This window comes from Phymastichus coffea, unplaced genomic scaffold (assembly GCF_024137745.1).
Source record: "Phymastichus coffea isolate CEN01 unplaced genomic scaffold, Cenicafe_Pcof_1.1 PCOF00036, whole genome shotgun sequence".
NCBI classification, from domain to species: Eukaryota; Metazoa; Arthropoda; class Insecta; order Hymenoptera; family Eulophidae; genus Phymastichus; species Phymastichus coffea.
Genome location: NW_026706847.1, coordinates 1037146 through 1057974, shown reverse-complemented (window position 1 = coordinate 1057974; position 20829 = coordinate 1037146). Strand labels below are relative to the sequence as shown.

The 20829-nt window shown below is 42.6% G+C and overlaps 1 long non-coding RNA gene across 2 annotated transcripts in view; it reads left to right on the top strand.

Annotated features, from left to right (window-relative positions):
* LOC131663606 (uncharacterized) overlaps positions 1–20829 on the top strand; it is a 65412-nt gene that overhangs the window by 23585 nt on the left and 20998 nt on the right. For both annotated transcript variants that reach the window (XR_009301865.1, XR_009301866.1), the window contains exon 2: positions 11204–11295. This is a non-coding gene — a long non-coding RNA (uncharacterized LOC131663606). The remainder of the gene's footprint in view (positions 1–11203; positions 11296–20829) is intronic.

The window sequence follows — 20829 nt, the reverse complement described above, 5'->3', positions numbered from 1 at the left end:
GAACACCGGAATTTTATGCGATACGCGTTGATTTTATTTTAACTAACGCTACACGGTTCGTCTGCGAAGTTTTCGAATTATCATCGGCCAGCCTGACCGTTCCGAAATCAATTTAGGTGAGGAAATTTAATGTTTCAATACGAATGCAAACAATAAGTTATAAATTTCGTCCAAGTAGTGCTCATCCAGAGATTTTTAGTTGTCGCTTTACCCGTGTAAGAAAGTCAAAACGACCCAACATTGGCACAGCAACGTTAACCAAGACTGCCGGTACAGGCCGCCAGTGCTGGTCCAACGTCATCCCGGTAACGAAATGATAAGAATGGGCCAAGGTTATATTTTCAGTAGTGAGCCATTGCCGACGCATTGACCATGGCTCAGTACTGGTAACGCAATATTTGTTGTCATTGTCGGACAAGCACACTATCAAGCTAATAAATAAGAATGCATTTTTTAGCGTCAACGTTTTCTTTATTTATTATTGAATTGTTTTACATACTAAATATAACTATTTATTTAAAATTTAATTGCTAACATTACGAACAATAGTATGTGCATAAAAAATGTCAATTATCTTATAAGAAACGTAAGAATTGCAAATACTGTTGGAAAAAAATCTTACAAACTTATAAAAAATCTGAACGCATCATTTGAATATTGCAAGCTTGTCGATCTTGCGCGAAATGAAGATTATTGGAGGTTGTTTACATCGTCTTCTCCATCATAAGTGTTATAACCTACAAGAAAATAAATTCAAATTTTTATTTTTAATTTAGTAATTGTATAATCGCTATAAAAACGTACCTTTATCTTTGAAAAGGAAAATTCTCTGTTCATCGTCGAGCAGCAGCTGTAGCGACAATGGCAGTATTTTTATAAAAAAACTTGATGCGCTTGACTTATCCCAAAAACGTAATGAAAGTTACTCGGAACACACGATACTTATCATATAATTTAGGTTAAAATGTTATTATTAATATTCTTTATAAACATGCGCATCATGATTAACGATCAGTATTGGGCCAGCGCCGGAAAACAAAAAATATTAAAATCGTTCAAAAATAGATTATTGGCCCAGTATTGGCTACCGATGCTCGGACCATTCTTATCAATTCAATGTTGGCTCAAAGCCGGTCCAGTGCTTGACACAACTAGGTTCGGTTGCCAGTGCTCCCACAGTATTGGGCCGTTTTTGCAGTCATGGCAATTCTTACACGGGTAGTTGCGTGTTTAATATCGATCAATAACGTTTAATCAGTATGTATAATTCAACGAACAGATAATCATTTTCTAACTAAACGTCAAAAGATTCAACAGCATATCTGCGTATGCATTTAAAAGATTCTGCCATTCAATGACGTAAGTATGCGAGCACCCACGAAGTGCAATAATCTGGCTAATTTGACAGACAAGGAAAGAGAGAGGGAACGTCAGGATGATAGTATGGGCTACTTTCCCCGTTTTCTTCTTCAACGTTTAGGAATCCAATATCGGCGTGAGTGTATGGCAAAGTGTAGCGCCACTCCAAAAAAGACAAAGACAGGTCTAAGGGTACAACACATACATATACGAAGCGCCAGTAATTTGACTCCGGAATCCTTGATTTGAGAAAAGCTCCAGCGAACGATAATGAGGATACTCTTTCCCGGTAAAGAGAGATACGCGTCTCGACAGCCTCAACGCGACGATTACGTCAGGATATTCGAATGTCAAAGAGCCACCCGTGGTTTCGTTATTGCTTCGCCGGGGCTCGCTGGATTAATTAAAGCGTGTTTGCTGTCGCGTATCGGATTCGAGAAATGCTGGAAAACATGTCGAGATCGTTTAGCTAACATCGACCTTTGATAAACTGTATTGCAACGATCCTTCAAGTTTGAAAATAACCGACACATATATAAGCAAAACATGAAATTTGTTATTAAAAAAATTTTTTTTCGAAGCACAACTTTCAAAATCTTTTCTTCTCTTGTAGTTGGCTTTAAATAGTATTAGAAAGTATGAGCTCATGATTTTTTCAAAAGCTTTTCTCATAATATAGCATAATTAACCTGAACTTAAAATTTTTCAAATAAACTCAGATTTCATAGGATAAGATGGCCAGATATTGAAATGAAAACGTATTACATCATTTTTAGCAACAATGAACTTTACTTATTTTTCAAATTTTATAAACAATATAACAAATTATTAATAACAATACAATTACAAATACTATAATATAAAATGTGAATATTTTCATAACTAATGAGTTTCTTTCTTTAATTTTGTTACCTTATTCAGTTTTGCTTTAATACTAAATTCAATGTGGTTGGTTTGAATAGAAAATGATTATATGAAAGTTTGGTGAATATTTTCTTTTGCTCTTCTTCACTGATGTTATTCATTGTAAAGCTAAATTGTGAAAAATAAAATTTCCACGACACTGAATTTTCCGTACGACATTTTCGGTGTTATTTACATATTGCAGTACACGCAATATTTACTCTATCTGTTTTGAAAGAGAAATAACTGGCATGCACATTAGTGCGAACAATACGAAAATTTATTGGTCGTATTATATTGATATTAGATTATTATAATTTCTTTAATTGCGTATTATAATTTTTTTAATCAGTAAACACCATGAATATGCAACTTAAGCACCGTTCAAAACGTGAATAAATAGGATAAATATAAATTGGGTTTGCGTTATACATCAATCGAAAAGGTATTTTTGTTGTCAATAAAAAACGTATCTTTTTAACATGAGGGGCTCACTGACTATGCTGACTAAAAAAGTCTGTAACTCAGAGTATTTATAAGGCACAGAATTAAAAAAAATTGTGTTAGCTTGATAATTTATAGTAGAATACGGTCGATTTATTTATATATGAGTTACAGAAATCTTCTTTTTTACAAAGTAAGTAACACTTTTATTTGTACTTTTTATTTTTTGCGTGACCGAAGCACATTCTTCAAACTCATTTATTTCAATATGTGTTAAAAGGTACGTACAAAAAAAATTTTGAAATAATTTGTCCAATACCTTTTTTCACAATACAATTGATGATCCAAAATAAACTAGCGAAAATTATTGGTCATTTTTCCATAAAAAATCCGTTTTCAAATTTCGATTCGGCCTTATTATAACAGGATTATGATGGAATAACTATAATTTAAAGTTTTCTAAATTTGCTGATATACGTATATCGTTGGAAAAAGTGTCCACATATCACGTTACTTATGAAAAATGTTATAATTATTACTTGGAAAGAGTAATTACCGTTGTAATTACGCGTCTGTATCATTAATTTGATTTCCGAGCAGTCGTTAAAGCGGTTATGATTTGTTCTTTTGTCAAGTAATTAATTTTTCGCGACCGTCGTTACAAATCCGATACGATGTAAGATGAAGGCTGCCCTTGCTCCATTCGACTGACGTAACGCGGAGGAAAAGAAGCTCGCGGGGCAGTGGCATCCGCAATGGCATTCTGAAAATGGCAAAATCCAAATTGTCCGTTGGCGTTGACCAGCGCGTCGAAAGCCAAATTGAAAAAGGAGAGGAGAGAGTCGTCGCACAGACTAGCCGCACCTAGGACACACGTGTGCGTCCTCTCCCGATGCCCGCGTACACAGCGGCGACCCAACCTACGGTATTGGGGATCCGTTGCCGGGAACCAATAAAAATGCCCGACATTCTCCTTATCTAACGGTCCTCTCCAACACACAAGTCTTTCATCTCGCTCGTTTCTTATTCCCTCTCTAGCGGAGTGTATAGCCCCGGGCTAACCAAATATTTGGCGAGGTCCTCCCCTTGTCCGCCGCGGGGACCACCCATGGCCGGCTTTAAACTGTATCCCTTCGCTTGATATCGCTGCTGGGGGGGTCGCGCAGCGCCAGCGCCGGCAAACTCTTTTGTATTAATTCCACCGCGCTCCCGCGACTCTCGCCGGAAAACCAAACTTTATTTTAGCTAAACGTCAACATGTCTCGGCTGCTTGAAAGCTCTCTCTCTCCCTCTTTCTCTCTCTCTCTCTCTCTCCCGCCCTGCCTGTTTTTTTTTTCTTCTTCGAAAGTAGAGAGTTGGACTCGGTAAACATCTTGAGTCTCGTGTAGGCTTTAGCTATCTGTCGAGGATGTTTCCAAGACGGGATTACCATTGAGCAAAATTAAGTGTACATAGGTAGAGGACCGCGCGATCGGGGGGATTAATTGACTTTTTCAACAACTTTCCACGACGAGATTGACTTGGATTTGATTTCCACAGTTACGTGTGCTTCACTACTTTTGCGTTGAAAACCATCGCAGGCAAATTGGAGATAACCGATTCTACGATATTTAAGCTAAAAGTGTTCGATAAGATCGTTGCGTAATATTGGAAAAATTCTATATTTTCAATTCCTTTTCTATCATTCATATTTTTTAATTTATTTTTAGTTTCTTAATGTTTGAAAGGAAGAGATATATTCGCACGCCCTGACTCTGGTTGATGGAACAACAGACTCTCTTTCGCGCACTCGCACGCCCAGACCCTATAAATATTCAAAGGATGTAAAGAATAGAGCGGGACAAGGCGCTCTGTATATTCAACAAAGGCAATTTTTGTATCTTATAATAGAATCTTGCATGATATATTCAAATGAAGGAACAAATGGAATGTACGAAAATAGCAGATTTGAGATAAAAATTGTAATATCACTACCTACATCGCCCCGATACTCGCGTAGCGCGATTGTAGCGGTACTACTTTCATCAAGTAGTGGCGGTTCTTTAAAAAACATTAAATCTAAATTTTCAAGCTGCTATCTATCTGTAAAATTTCGAAAATTAGAATCGACAGACGAACAGCTTGTAAGTCTTGAGAGGAATGTACGCGGCTTGCACGCTCAAAAGAAGAACGTGCTTTTAGCAGCAAACAGATCTATTTTTGAAAGCGCTTAATGCCGCTTCGTACCAAAGAGCAGCGCGCTACACGTGCGGTTACATTGCTTGTATTGCAACTTGAATTTTTTCCAACAATTGTACCACTGTTTCAGTGTAAGTGCAATATTGAAAATGAAAGTAGCGACGACACTGCATTGCAACCTTTTTTTTCTTTCTTTGTCATGGTATTTTAAAAACATTAGTTTTTCGAACAAACTAATGTACAAAAAAATCGTTTCTTTGATATTATTAAAAAAGCCAGACAGAAAAAACTATATTTTTCACCGCAACAAAGGCACCGAAATTTTTAAACTTCTATTCAGTTTAGGATGTGGTCTTCAAAGTTTTAAATAAAATGTTGCGTGGCGCTTCTCCGAAGACAAATATAAACCATGGTGGTTCGATGTAGCAACAAAGCTTCAAATAATACAATCAGTTGGGCAGTGTACTTTGGCAAAGAATGTCTCAGGGCGAGGAGAGAGAGAGTGAGAAAGAGAGAAAGAGAGAGAGAGAGAGAGAGAGAGAGAGAGATGGAGGGAGAGAAACAACCGCAGAGCAAAGATTCCCGAGGCACTGTTGCGGTTTTTAAACTTTCTTTAAACTCAAGCGAGAAAATCGAAGTTGCATCCTCTACTACCTTTTCATGTCTCTTTCTCGATCCTCGGTTCTCCCGGCCCACTGCCCCTCTCGCTCTCATTTCTTTTCCTTACTGATCTCTTGCTTTATTACTTGTTCTCTCCTCCTCCTTCGCCCTCGTCGGTTGATTTTCTACGGAATTCCCTGACCCCGGCATCGATTGATTCACCGTTAATTGAAGAGAACGCGCGTTAATGTTGCCAATGTGAATCCCGGCTCGAAGATTGAATTTGAAGAGGGAGAAAAGCTCTTGCTTGCATGTTCATTAGCTGACGTTGTCAAATTTTTTACTTTGCTTTATTTTTCTTTCTACCATATCTTCGTTCAATTGTGGTACTTTTTGAATGTTCTATACGAAATAAATTATTTTTAAACTGGAGACGGGCAATTAATGAATCGATTGAAATAGCAATGTAATTTCAAATGCAATTTTTCAGCAGTATTTAAAATTAATAGTTAGGCTTAAAAACTGCATACTGGCATCACTGTTATACCTAAATTAAAGGCATAAAGAGCACAACTGAATTACGGCAAAATTCCTTGGTGTGTGTGTTGGAGCACGCAGCGCATTTGAAAAATGTTAATGATATTCAGATTTCCAAGTATATTCCTGGTAACCGGAGACGAATTAAAATCCCTTTAGTCGCCGCGGCAATGAAATTTAATTTGATCTCGAGCTTAAGTTTTTGTTTTCTACTGGCGAGCCCTCGGTTCATAATGATCGGCAGCCGCGCGGTTATTCCTCGAAAATACTTTTGAAATTGCTCTCGCGAAGGCAAAACATCCCCGCGAGCGCCATTAGCTATATAGAGAGAAAAGGACACGCACCGAAGCCAGTTTTAGCTCCTTCGCCTCTTTCGAAAAGCCATTCCCGCGGCGCGGATTTTTCCCCTCTCCCGATGCATATTTTGCCGCCGGTGAGCGCGCTTTTAATTTCGCTGCGCAGGCACGCGGCCGCTTTTTCAAGCGCAGCGCAACCTCGCGGCCTGGACGTGGCTCGTTTCGCGCGCGCGCAGCAGCGCCAGAAGGAGCGAGGCCATGAATATTCATGCTGCTCGCGGGGCGCGTCCAGGAATTCGATTTCTTCGTCTTGGCTTCGTCGAAGCGAAACCAAGGACAAAAAGACTGCCTCGGCCAATGAAAATTCATCGTGCGCCGCTGTCTACTCTTACTCTCGTTTCTCCCCTCAAGGACTCGCGGAGCCTTACGACTTCATTTTCACCTTGCTCCGGCTTCTCGTTTTTTTTCTTCTTTTCTTTTCGCTTCTTATCGAGGCGACGCAGCCGTCAGCTGCTGCTGTTGCTCTCGCCACTGCCAATGCGCTTCCCAGATGTACACACGCGCCAGAGGGAAAGGAACGAGTGCTCGAGGAATCCCCGATTGACCCCCCCCCCCCCATTGGTTGTCGGAAATCAGCCAGTACACGCCATCAACGAACGATCGAGGCGGATTTCATTTTATCGCATTCTAAACAAATTTTTTGTTTTCCGAAACGCCTTCGCAGACGCACTTATCCAGTAAAGTTACGCCTTTCGCTGAAGACAAAGTGGTAGTGCCGAGCAGCATACTTTCAGTAGTACAAGTCAATCTCAAGCACCCAATTACAAAGTCACGAAAGTCAACTCATTTGCACGCAATCAGCGCAGCGCGCGTTCTCGGCATCGAAGGCATCGAAGCTCTCTCACTTAAGATCACAGCGTCACGGTGTTTCCTCAGCGCGTAAAGTCGCTTCTTTGTGCAGAATCTCGATTGATTAGCATTCAAACGACGAGTTCAATCCTCTCTCCTTTTCTTCTCTTCCTTCTGCTGCGAGCTCTTGTTTTTTTTTTCCTCGCCATCTCGCACCGGCCAAATCCGCACTGCCCGAGCTTGCATTGCAAATCGACGCACGTATCTGTTCCAGGCGCAATTAGCGACTTAACTCTCAGCCAGAATTTAAATTTTAATTCATTTATTTGATTAATCTGATACGTCGACATTTTTCCTCTCTTTCGCTTATACACTTCGTGATGAGGTTACATCAATTAGGCGTTAACAAGTGCAATGCAAAAAGCTTGTTATAGCAATATCGATATTTTTTTGTGAGAATACAATGACAAATAAAAATATAAACATTGTCAGAACAATGCAAACTTTCGTAAAAAGAAAATAAAAGCAACGAAATTCAAATGTGACTACTTGGTATTCACAATCGAGCGGAGTCTCATTTACACTCGGCAGTCCGGCAAAATTTTTTACCGAAACACACAGAGCAGAAGAAAAGCCGCTGTCTCTCTTTGCTTGCTGTTCCCGTCGACGATAGGAAGATTCTTGCGCGAGGTCCGCGGCAAACGACGAGGAGAAATGCGACTGGACCGGCGTTCACATCTTAACGAGCGAATCGGCCGCTGCGGCGCGGCGCGATTAAGTCGGCAAAAAACTATATTACCGACGATTATGATTCCGCGAAGGGAACAATGCAGCAACTCTCTTGCAGCGAGAAAACATGTCCTGATGCTTTTCTTGTTGCTCTCTTTCTCCCTCGGTGCAGAGCCCATTTCCACGGAAAAAATCTCAACTGGATATATAGATAAACATTCCCGTCGGAGGGGATCGAGCTTTTTTTTTTCTCGCGTTCTTCGTAATTTTGTTTGAAGTTCTCGCGCGTACAGCCCGCGGCACACGACTGGCCTACTTCGCGACCAAGATTCAATGAATATTGACGGTCTTCGGAAACGAGAGGAATCTTTGAAAAGTCTATAGCGCGCACTGCGCAAGTGTATATATGCCGAGGAATAATAAGAATCGTCAGTGTGCGCAGTAATTGAAAACACTTGAGTTTTATACAATGAAAGGCGCGTTTGCAAAGAAAAGAAGAAGAGAGAGAGAGAGAGAGAGAGAGAGAGAGAGAGAGAGAGAGAGAAAGAGGGCGAGAAGGAGGGACAAAGGAGAGGGAAGGGGAGGCGAGTAAACGAGGGAATCGCTGAAACGAGAGCTCGTTATATCCCTCTCTGGCGGACTGGGAGTAAGAACAATGCGCCGAGCTTCAAAGCGACACAAATTACATCTCGAAGCGGGAATTAAGTGAGCACGCTCGAGTGGCTCTGCTCTGCGCTGTGTATTAGATCGAACGCGAGGAGGCGAGAGGATCAGAGAGATTTTTGCAATGGACCGAGGAGAGAGAGAGAGAGAGAGAGAGTTGGCGACCCCTTAGCGCCACTACTAGCTGCTGCCTGGAAATAATCATTGCCTGAGCAACTTACTCCCGAAACGCAATTAACTTCGAAAATATCGTAGCATCGACAAAGAACCATCGTAATAAGGCACTCGCTTTTCGAGGTAATAATGTTATAACTTGTTTCGTTGTTGCCTTTCCTTTTTTTTTTCTTTTTTTTTTTTTTTTAACGAACCGTGCTGCAGCTCGCGGAAACCTTATACTTTTTCTCTCATTACCACAAGAAAGGAGGAAAGATGGAAAAAAGAGCGTTGTGTTTGCTCAAATACAATGCTATCCTCTGATGCTCATTGAGAATCGACAAAAGAACCTGACGCGTTGCAGATTGTTAGCCACACTTGTCGGACATGGTAAGAGATCCGTACAGCATTGAATTTCGCTAACGAGCGTAGTCCGGTGATTAGCAGTCGCGTGGACTGCCGCGGTCCAAGGGATGGATGTCTTTTGGTCGCGGCGACGGCGTTCGCCCTCTCATTATCCGGCTGAGCCCGGCGATTTCACGGAACGCTCGTTCTAAATTAGCTGGACCGTTTGCGCGGCACGAGCATTTCCCGGGACGCGCGCGCGGCAGCCGAGGGACAAGCCGCCGATCGAGCTCCAACTGGAAATTAATGAGCGAGAGCCGCCGACGCGGAGAAAGCGCTCGGTTTCCCGACGCGAGCCGAATGCCGTTGTCGCTGGCCTCGGGGCAGCGAGCACTTTGTTTACGATCGGACGAGCTTCGGCAATTCGAAGAGGAGACGATCCCTCTCGCGCCTCCGTCGGCGGAACGCCAGCGGAGTATAAAATGGTATTGTCGTGCTATCAGAAGCATTTAAGCGATATAGAAATGTGACTGAAAGTTGCCGAGAGTCGGGGCAAGTTAGGACGGAGGCAGGAAGGAAGAATGTAACTAAGTAAAAGTAATACAAAAGAGAGGCAGGAGAAAAGCGTCGGCGAGTAGATTGCTTCTGATAGATAATAAAGAGAGCATTTCTCTACGGGATCGAGGCGCAACTGTGTGTGCGCGCGCGCGCGCTAGCGGCGCAATAGTGACGCCGACGGCAGATCGGGCGTGTCTGCCTGCTGGCTGATATTATAAGTAATTTCGCCCTGCAGGATATATAGGAGCCTCCGACTCGCTGGCCGGCGTATATCGGGAGAGAAGAGAACGGTCGACTACAGACAGATATCCGCAAGCGCGATGCTTCATCCGATTGAGTCTAAGCCGGATAGATATATAGGCGAATCGAAGAGCATCGCGTTGAAATTCGAGAAGGGCTCGCGTTCCCGGTCAGCGGCACGGAGAGCCGTCGATGCAAATTGCACCGATGAAGAAACCAAGAGGAGGTAATAAGCGTGCAAATCGCGCCGAGCGTGAGTCCGGGCGGCAACGCGCGCGCGCGCGCGCGCGACAGCGGTGCGGCAGGGGCTGGACATTATACGATCGGCCAACGTGACGTCGCGCGCGAGCGAGAGCTCGTATAACGATGCCATATATCCAGTTGACCTATGCGAGACTGGACTGAAGAAGAAAGAGAGAGAAAAAAAGGGCAGCGAGCTTACACACGCGATGTGCCCCGCTTGCCGCAGTCGATCTCGTCTACTTTCTTGCGCTCCGTCTTTCCCTCTCTCGATCGACGACGATCACTTTTTACTATTTTTTTTTTCTTTCCTTTGCCTCTGCTTCGCAGCGCTCTTTACGACTCCTCGGCTTCTGTCCACGTCGTCCAATATTTTTGCTGTATTACGCTGTACGCGATGAATTGTCAAGTGTTGTGATACGGGCGTTACGATGCGAAGAACTATCAACGTTGTCGCTTATTGTCGAGGAACGGACAATTTTGGCTGGGGTTGAGAGACGATAATAAGATCGAATCATTTGGGGGCAACGTTCGACAAGTTCGCTGAACGCATGATCAGATGGACGTGGCGCGTTGATCCATACTTTCTTGCGATTATATACGTGAACGGAAATCAAATTCATTCTAATTATAATTCTCGTGGCTTCGCGTCTTCTGAATCTACCATTCATGTTTGGTCATGTACTCTTTTTCACCAAGAAAGCTGATCGATGCTGTTAGAGTCGGCGTTGCCGATGGGATATACCTCGTACTGCATTATTATTGTAATATTAATGTTTATACTGTATACACCCTGCTGACGGAAAAAATTTACAATGCAAATTAAATTCTAGTTGTATATTGATTCATTGCAATCATGAAAATGTCTAGCTCACTGCTTTGCAAGCTCCTATAAAAAAATACAGTCTATCCATCGTAACGACTTGCGTCGTTGGAAGCTCGGATCTCACGAAACGACCGTGTTCTCATACAGAATGAAGCATTTATTTCAGCAAGTAATAACATAACAATACCGTTATATAAGTAATAACAAGAGTAAATACAACGACAGCAAAATATTAATAAAACATGCCAAAAGCCGTCATAACGTTATCGATATCAATTTTCAGATCGATATCATGGAAGAACGAGGAGAGGACGACGACGACGACTACAATGAGGGAGGACGGCCATTCCTGACAAAAATTGGGCCTTTAAGCGGGTAAGTCGAATCCACGTAATTAGACTCGCTCTCTTTCTCGCGCGCGCTCGCGCGCGTGGCACCCTGTCGATATCATACTCGGTCTGCCGGATTCTGGGAACCAAACGAGATACAGAATATAAGCTGCGACCCATCGGAAAGGGAACTGCTGGCGAGCGCTGATAACGCCTGTATGCCTGTCGCTTCGCTACGTCGCTCGCCACCGAGCTTCTTTTCTCTCTCTCTCTCTCTCTCTTTCTCTTTCTTTCTCTCTTCTTTCTGAAGGGTCGCTCGCTCTTCTTCTGCTCGCGCGACAGTTTAATTAAAAGAAACCTCGTTTGGTCGGCATCTGCACTGTACCTACTGCTTTTATGACTATCTTTACTCCAACTTTTGTCTGCACCTCGGTGTATATGAGCGAGCAGCCGAAGGCGCAGCGTAGGCGTAAATGTGTTTGGAGCTTGAAACGATCGAGAAACCAGACTCGGATCGTGAATGATAAGCAACGTTTAAATAATGTATTTTAAAGAATTCTCATAATCTACTTGCTTCCCGAACTAATAGTCGCCTATCTAATTTGGATTAAAAGAATTCGTCTGACGAATGATCGAAAGCCATTCGAGTTGGAATGCGCAATCCGAAATGCTTTTGAGCAGTAATCCAACAACTGTAGATCTCTTTGTGGGTCTCATTCAAAATAGAAATAATAAAGCAAATCCTGTTATTTCAATAAATGTCTAATATCACTAATACATTCCAATAATTTGTATGATTTCAAAGCATTGCACGTCAATTCGCAATTCGCCGGTTATTATCGTGAAATTGTCGTACGCGAAGATCGCAATATCGCAGGGGACCGCGGCTGTCCTAAATGGTCAAAGTTCGCGATGCACATACACATACACACGTAACAGGAGCAAAGACAAAACGCCACGGCGTGATGCCTCATCGTGTCTCCCGCGGCGCGAGATTGCGAAAACTCGCCCGTCCAACTGTTTTTCTCTGTCGCGCGCTGCTGCCATTTCTGTAAATCGTATTATGGATCCGCTGGGTTCGGGCATGGCCGGCAAGCTGCACCTTGAAGTATAACTGCAATAAACGAAATTATAGGAAAAGCAAGCGCGCGTCGCGATTTATGCCAGCTCTGCTCCTCGGAGGCTCCTCGCTTGCTCTTCTATTTTCCCAAAAATGTATCGCTGGTCGCGCCCGCGTGCGAGGCTCCTCGTGTGCATAACTGCTTGGAAGAATCGCTCCTTCGACCGGAAATCATCGTTTCTTTCGTCTTTTTTCACGTGATCTACGTACTGACTTGGCGCGGTAGGTTTATTTTGTACCGAAAGCTAAAGTTCTGATATTTCGATAAAAGATTATCAAAGCGACGTACACCGACCATAAACCGTCGTAATCCATTCACGCGGATCACAAACGTTTTTCAGCGGAAAGCTGAAAAACGTCAAGGTCGCGGTAATTGCGGGTAAGAGTAACGGTCCGTGCCGTGCGTCAGCCTAAGCGCGCTCTAAAGACCGCGGCAGATAAGATCTTTCGGTAATATTAGCATAAGGGTTTGCGTAAACCTTGAACATTCGGAAATTATGCGGCGTTTCAGGCACGCGCTGCTCCGAGTGCTGCACACATTCGCCGACAGGTGAGTGGAGCTACAACGACTCCTTCGAAGACCATGCGAGCTAAAAGCTCCAAAGACTTTTTACGTTTACGACTCTTCCTCCTTTACGCTTTGTTGGCGCGGTGCGCTCTTTAGCATTTATTTTGCCTTTAATGTGTATGCAGATATATTGGAGCCTCGCGGTGTTAACAGACCACATCTCTAATGCCAGTAATTAATTTATCAGTAAGCGATCGTCGGCTTACATAAAAAATATCGTATTTTGTAATAATCGAATCTGCATAACGTCAAATTTGCTTTCCTAGTGATTGCAATAATCCATTACTAGCTTTTAAAGACTTCGCATCAAAGTAATCGACAGTAGAGGCAATTGTTTGAGAAAGATATTTAAAAAGCTCAGATAATTTTTACTTTTTTCCATATTTTCATTCTTAAAGATGTGTTCATTTTCCTAATAAACTCTTGCATCGTCATACTGATCAAGAAATAAACGTAAATTTAACATTTGCTGTTTGGTGCTACTCAACTTTTTGGCTATAAAATAATCAGACCTTTGAAACGAGAATTGAAAGCTATCTATCGCCTCTTATTATGTTATTCGATCAAATACATCTAAGCCAAAGCCAACACCTTCCGGCAAAGAAGCCTAGGTTTCATTCTCTTCTTTTACTCTCTCTCTCTCTCTCTCTCTCTCTCTTTCTCTCTCTGTCTTCTTTATCCGAGTACACAATTCGAGTGTGAATTTCATGACGGGCCATACACTCGATGACCATCAGTCCTACGATTTCACCCTCGTAATCCGTTCTCAAGCAAAGTCCCCTCCTTTTTTTACGAGGCGTTTGCCGAGCGGAGATAGCGAGTGCTACTCTCGAGCTTTTATTATAGATTGACCCTCTGTGTCTTTTCTCTTTTTCTTTGCTGCTCTTGCGAGAGACGAGCGCGAAAAGTCTCCCTTTGACGCGGAAGTCCGCGCGTCGAGTTCCTCCCTCAGGATCATTTATCTCGATCGTTTGCATGGAGCGAGCATTCTTCTTAAGTCTCTTCGGGACTCTACTTTTGCCTTTATCGATTTTACGATTCCATTGAACCCGCGCGCTAGTCCGCTCGACAGCTGCGCCCGATTCCATAAGAAATTAGCTCGCTGCTCGCTCCCCCTCTTCGTCTTTCCCTGGGAAACCTTGATTTGCCAACTAGCTCATTTGAATGCAAGTGGCAGAGCTTTCAGAATTCGCTGTTAGCACTTACATGAATGAATTGCTGATCGACTGCTGCTGGTCATGAAATATGCGTATGTCATGCGATGGGAAATAATCCGAAGCGCCAAAGTGTAAGGGAGGCGGAACCAATCTAGGCCTATATCCAGCCGGGGACTATCCTCGGTTTTTTCAATTCACGCGTGCTATAGCGGCACAAAGCTTTGGTGTTATATTCGTACTATCAAGAATGACGGTTCTATAGGTTTTAATCATCACCGAAGTTCAAATTTGCTTCGCAGCATTCGTTCGCTGCTCGGACGACGAATGCCAATTCCAATTTCTCTTTGTTAACTGTAAATCATTTAATGCATCCAAATATTTTTAATTATATAACTACAATGCACCATTCGATCAGAGTTCTTTTATCCTTTGAAACTACCTTGTGTCAATTTCTTAGAGTGTAAATAAATCTAGTGTCACCCCAATTACTATTGTTATTCGGATATACTTATTACAAATACGGGACTATGTGGAAAATTGATAACGAATTATGAATAAACATTACGAGAATATTTTTTTTATTTCAATTTTTAATATCTGTTCTGGTTTAAATACAAAAACTCATGGTTCGCTAAAATAAATTGAGTTACTCCTCTTATGAGTTAAAATTTTGATAGTTATTTTATTTTTTAAATCATTGTTTATAGGTAACTGTGATATTGTTACAAATTACTCATTTGTTGATAGTCCTAGAAATGTGAAAAATAATGATGTCACAACTTACTTACACGATTCGGATACGTAAAAGCGCTCATTATATATTTGTTCTACTGTTGTGTTTGTGTGTTCGTGTGTGTGTGTGTATGTATGTGCATTCCCGAAAGGAGTATCAGGGTGAAGCGCGATAGTTCACCGGTCTTATTAACGATAAAAAAACGAATTTCCAGTCTGTGAAAATTCACTTTTGGAAATTGCAAAAAAATAACCGTTGGGTAGTGCATTAAATTCGTCAATCAAATATATATAGGTATTATATTCGTTGATTTTAGATAAGTAAATAACAATTAGCGTGTGCTCGATGACTGGAAATTTCATTAATCATTCTGGTTGGATAAAAAATTATCTTAAAGTGGCATCGATTTAGTACAATGACTACCTCAAGTAAGATGATATCTTTTTAATTTATAATTATACTGCAAATCTCGACGAATGACAGTTGTGTGCGATTGAAAACTGATTAAAGAAACATCGAATGCGAACTGATTTCAAACCAATTTCAAACTCCCTTCACAGACGAAATGGTCTTTGAACAGATAACAATCTAAATCGAAAAAGCAATTAAATAACCGAGCTTTAAAGCAGCTACAACCGTGCTCGCTCGCATTCTCTCTCTCTCTCTCTCTCTCTCTCTCTCTCTCTCTCTCTCTTTCGAGAATCCCAAGAATTCGTCACAAAAGCAAGGAGAGAAAAAGAGAGAGAAAGAGCCCATGTCAATTTTCGCTATCCAAACAAAATTAGAGAGTCGACGTTTGATTGTGCGCTCCTCGGGCGTATAACGCATCACAAAGCGAGCGCGAGCGCGCGCCTCCGTCGGAAAAAGGGAAAGAAAGCGAAAGAGAGAGAGAGGCAGAGGAGACATCGGGCGAGTACACGAAAAGGGGATGACGAGGAAAAGGAAAAGAAAGCGGCGGCGAGGGTCCGGAATCTGCGAGCAGACTCGGTGGGAGCTTTGTGGATGTACATACGCGTACGTGTATGTGTGTGTGTGTATGTGTGGCAATCAATGCTGTTGAATTAACGCCTGGCTGCCCGTTTACGGGAAAGTAAGATTAAAAGAAGGAAGAAATGGGCGCTTCGCCTCCCTCCCTTCCGCCCGTCAAAAAAAGACTTGCTCTTATTTCCCTGTGTGGCGTTTCTTCGGAGTCGCCACCATTCTTCCAGTTATTTTAGCCCACCAAATTAAATTTCTTTCACTTTTTCTTTTTCGTTTACTTTCACTGTCGCTTCATTGTCTATTTTACAACGAACACTCACCTCTGAGTCTCGTTAGTTTGGGGGTAGATTCCACGAATTAAGCCGATTTAAATTGACGTCCGTGGCAAGACAAAGAAATGGCAATCAATTTATCTTTGTCATCCTTCTGCCCCATCCATAATTTTGAATTACCGAAGATATCTTCACGAAAAATCTTTACTACGCGACCACGAGAGTGTACGCTCGCAGACATCTTTAATTCAGAATAACAAACGACGGAAGAGAAAATTAGAAAAAAGCCGCTTTTTATAGACACGTTCGCAAAATTCTCCCCGTCGAAAAAAGATAAACGCATTATCGCCCCGAAGTACTTTAAAAAGTCGGGCACCCCTCGAGCTTAACTGCCGGCCGTTTTTTTTATTCTATATGAAAACCGAACGAAATCGGATTAGCCCTGGAAAATTCAGGAGGCGAGACTCGACAGGCCGTCACCGAAGAGAAGAGAGGGAGGGAGGGAGAGAAAAAATAGTAGCCGCAATAAAGCCCAAGGAGATGCGTCTCAATCGGCCACCCGCCGTGTGATTGGTGGTAGCGATGCGTCATTTTTTAAGTCGCGCCTGCTGCCACTCGATAACGCGCGCGGAGATACTCCCGCCCTAGCATTCGAGTTTGAAAACCTTTGAGGATTTGCACCCTCGTCAACATCTAAATGGGAGGGAAATAGACGGATGTGGTTGGTTTCAAGAGGTTCGAGTCTTGGCCGAGGGGTGGTACTTTGCATATACGCGCCTGCGCCGAAACAACCCTTGGCGACAGGTTGCGCGTAGGGATAGGCTTTTTCACATTAAAAAATGGAGTTGCTCGATGCTCATTGGCGGAGAGGGCTGCTTCGAAAGGGTGGCTATTCTCACGAGGGTGAAGGCTCATGCAAATGCGCGTACTTTTTTCATTGGCTGGAGGGTTGCTTCTAGAGCAGCAGTTTGCCTTCTACGGTTTCATTTTAAAATGGCGCGGGCATGCGAGTTCCAGCTCCGCAAACACGAGTCAGTCGAGCGTCACTGCGTTAGCGAACTCACGATGCAAATTCAACATCCGCGCTTGCATTCAAGTAGATGAGCATCATTTTTGCGGTGGTTAAGCTTCAACGACACGCGTATTCGATACATTCATGAAAGAAAAAAAAAAAAAAAAAACGGAGAAGTACCAGCAATATTTACTCTACAAAAGCACAACTGCACGCATGATTTCCTCGGGAGCGTCGTCGATCAGAGTGCGTGGTGGCACGCGTGCGTTAAGTTTACGGCGAGCGCCCGTACGCCGCGCGCGCTGCCTTAACCGCACAGGAAGTTCCGCGGCGCTAATTCCGTGGGCTAGGCTGATTGCCAGTGTGCCATTGTTGCCATAGTTACGAGAGCAAGAGAAGACGCGCCGACAAATGAGAAGAGAAGCCCAGAGAGACGACGAGGAGCGAGTAGAGAGAGAGAGAGAGAGAGAAAACACCTTGGACGAGAAATAATGAAGCCGAGTTGTCGTCGTCGTCGTCGTTGTTGGATGGAGAGCAAAGTGATTCGTTTATTGTTACGATGTGCTCTTTTTGCCTTCGCTCGCCAGACTAGCTTATTTAAACGAACGTCGCAGAGTTTAACGAATGAAGAGGAGGGGGACGTAAGAATCGCGTAGAAAACCCAAGCTACAGGAAATCCAGTAGTGCAATTGACTAACGAGTGAGCCAACAAAGCAAGCAGAAAATACGAAAGAATAACGAGAGAAATAGGAGAGAGAGAGAGAGAGAGAGAAAAAGTAGAAGTAGGAAAGTACATATAAAAGCAAAAGAAAGGCGAAAGGTCTTGTAGGGGTTGACCCGTGTCTTTCTCTCGTAAATGCTTTGGCAGTGGGGCGCTTAATGAAGCCAAATCCATTTAGGATGAATACCGTGTGCGCACAGTCGATGGGGGGGGGGGGGGGGGGGGAGTCGGTTCGTTAGACAGTTTGCATTGAAACGATAACGTGGCTGTGCGCACTTTCCTAATTCCAACCGAAAAGATAACGTTTACTCGCAAATTTTGGACCCCGGCAGCGTCCCAATATACTTCAAAGCTCTCTCTCTCTCTCTCTCTTTCTCTTCTTCGGTGATCATATTGCGGCTACTCGCCTTAGGGATAGAATTGGAAATTACCGGGGGATTATACGTGGGCTCTTTAACTTTTTCCTAAAACTTTCTCGTTTGGTATGCGCATGAAAATCGATGGCGTTCTTTCATCTTTTTTTCTCTCGCGAGGAAAGCTAGCGCTTCTTTTTAATTGTCATTCAAATCATTTTTTTTTCTAGTTCACATTTTCGTTTTCCTGCGTTTTTCATAAAAGTAATCAGCTTAATTCGTTTTACTATTTCTGCAAGGTGTCTCGACCAAGTATTTTGAGCTTTGATAATTCATTAAGATTAAAAATCTTGATAAGTGATAGAGAGAACGAACGACAGATGGCATCTACAAAATACAAATAGTTGGCTAATTTGTATTTATTTATTAAGGAAAAAACCTACGTTTATTCGTGAGTTTAATTACACATTTGAAAATATTATGGGTAAGAATCTATGTGTGTATATATATATATAATCCAGTTGATATTCTGAATCTCTTTTATATAATATTTCGTTAACAGAATTTATTGACTTGATCGCGTAATCGTGATTATTTACATGAATCGCAACTAAAAATAAAGTTGAAGTAGTAGGAGGAAAAGTGAGGCTCCAGCGGCATAAAGTTATTTTTTAGCCACTGCAGCACATCGTTTCGCATCTGTGAAAAGGAAAGAGAACACCGGGATTGTCGGCACTTTAACGCAAAGATCGCGTGATTGCCGCACACACATGCGCGCACCGCCGCCAGCGGTGCGGGCGCCTCCGTGGCCGCGTTGACGCGCCCGTGTTCTCGCATAACTTTAAATGCCTCGGCCTGCCTGCCTCCGAACCTTCAATTTTTTGCGCCCCGTTAATATACGGGCGTACGCTCTCATTAGAATATTGCCTTAACTCGGCGTTTCACGACGAGAGAACTGCTTGATTTTTTGCCTCGGCCGCTCAAGTACAGCGTGTTCGCGCGTTAATTACGAGGAGGAGCTACCGTTTGAGCTTTCGCAAATAGTCGTTGGAAGTGGTGCTCAACGAATTCTCTCACGTACACGGAAATGAAGCAGCTACGCGCGTGTGGGCTCTCAATCGCCACTCACCGAAACATTTGCATCGACTTACGAGCGTTTAATCGTTGTTCTTTGCTACACGTTTCATCGATTCTATTTTCAACTGGCAATTAAGATTTTTTTGTTATGCTAATCGCGAGGAAAATAATAAATGGATCATTATGGTTAAATGTAAATTACACATGTAAATATACTCTGTTATATTTGCAAAAAGTGACTTTCATCGCTGTTCTCTGCAATGGCTAACAGCCTATGTATATTTGAATATCTGCCTTACATGGTTACACTTAACAAAAACTGTGCTCATGAAACTCCGGGAATAATTTATTTCATGTAAATGATTTAGAGATCGTAGCACGCATTACATGTTTTTTTTCCACGTGAACGAAATTCTTTTCTGCGAGCCGAATGCTGATAGCTGAACGGACAAAACGAGAAATCGACTTGATTACGCATGCTAATTGTTGAAATTTTCTGTGTCATTCAGTTGCGTGCGCTCGGAGATGTGTTGTTTAGCGCCAAGACGAGAATAATGGTACGCGCCGAAGCCGAAAATAATCAGAGCGAGAAATAGCACGAAGACACGCGATAAAGGAAAATAACAATTAGCTCGCGTGCAGCAGCAAGTCCAAGTGGCGGTAGCGTGAAGGCGCACCACGGTGCGCCCAAATGCGCGTCGCGCGCGGATAAGACGCTTCTTATCCTATTTATATAGTATTAAATAAGTTTATAAATGCTAATTGTATTACGTGTATGTTTTTGCGGCCGCGTACAGTGATGAAAATTCATGAACTTCCGCGAGCTTTACTTTAGGCGGACAATTTGTATAATGTAAGCATTCGTTTGAAGCCATTTTTTTAGCTCTTATCGGCATGGAGTCGCTGCCTGCATGACGTTTTAAATATATCTAATATTAATACAGTATTTTTTTATATAATTGGCTCATTTATTACGACAATTATAAACACGCGTAGGATGTAATAAAATTATTGCTAATTTAATAATCTAAAACCAATTAGGTAAACGAGTCGAATGATATTTTGAATTAGGACTTTCAAAAGCGCTTAATTCATAATTTGATAAGATCTATTTTGAGCCTCTGATTCCTGACACGTGTGAAAAAGTTGAGGCTGTAGCCGTTAACGACTGCGCATAAAAGTAAGCATCGAAAGAATTTAGATATCAAGGGTAATATAAGAGGGACAATTTGAATTTTCGCACTCGGAAATAACCTCCATAAATCCCACAATCGCAGCCGGAGAAAAGCACTGCGAAGCAACAATATATCTCTCGGGCGCGAAATTTACATGCGACCGCGTTGAAATTAACAATTCATCATGCACGCGGCTACTCGCGCCGGTTTCCCTCGGAGCTAAGGCGAATGATAGCCGTCACAGTTTGCCGAGCGCAGCGCGTTTGATTATGCACTATGAAAATATGCGCGCTTTACAGGCCTTACAACGGCCATTAAGGCCGCGCACGCGCGCAAACTCTCGCGAACAAACACACCGCGCGAAAGCAAGTCGGCTCTTCTCGCGCGCGCGTATATACATATCATTAGTGA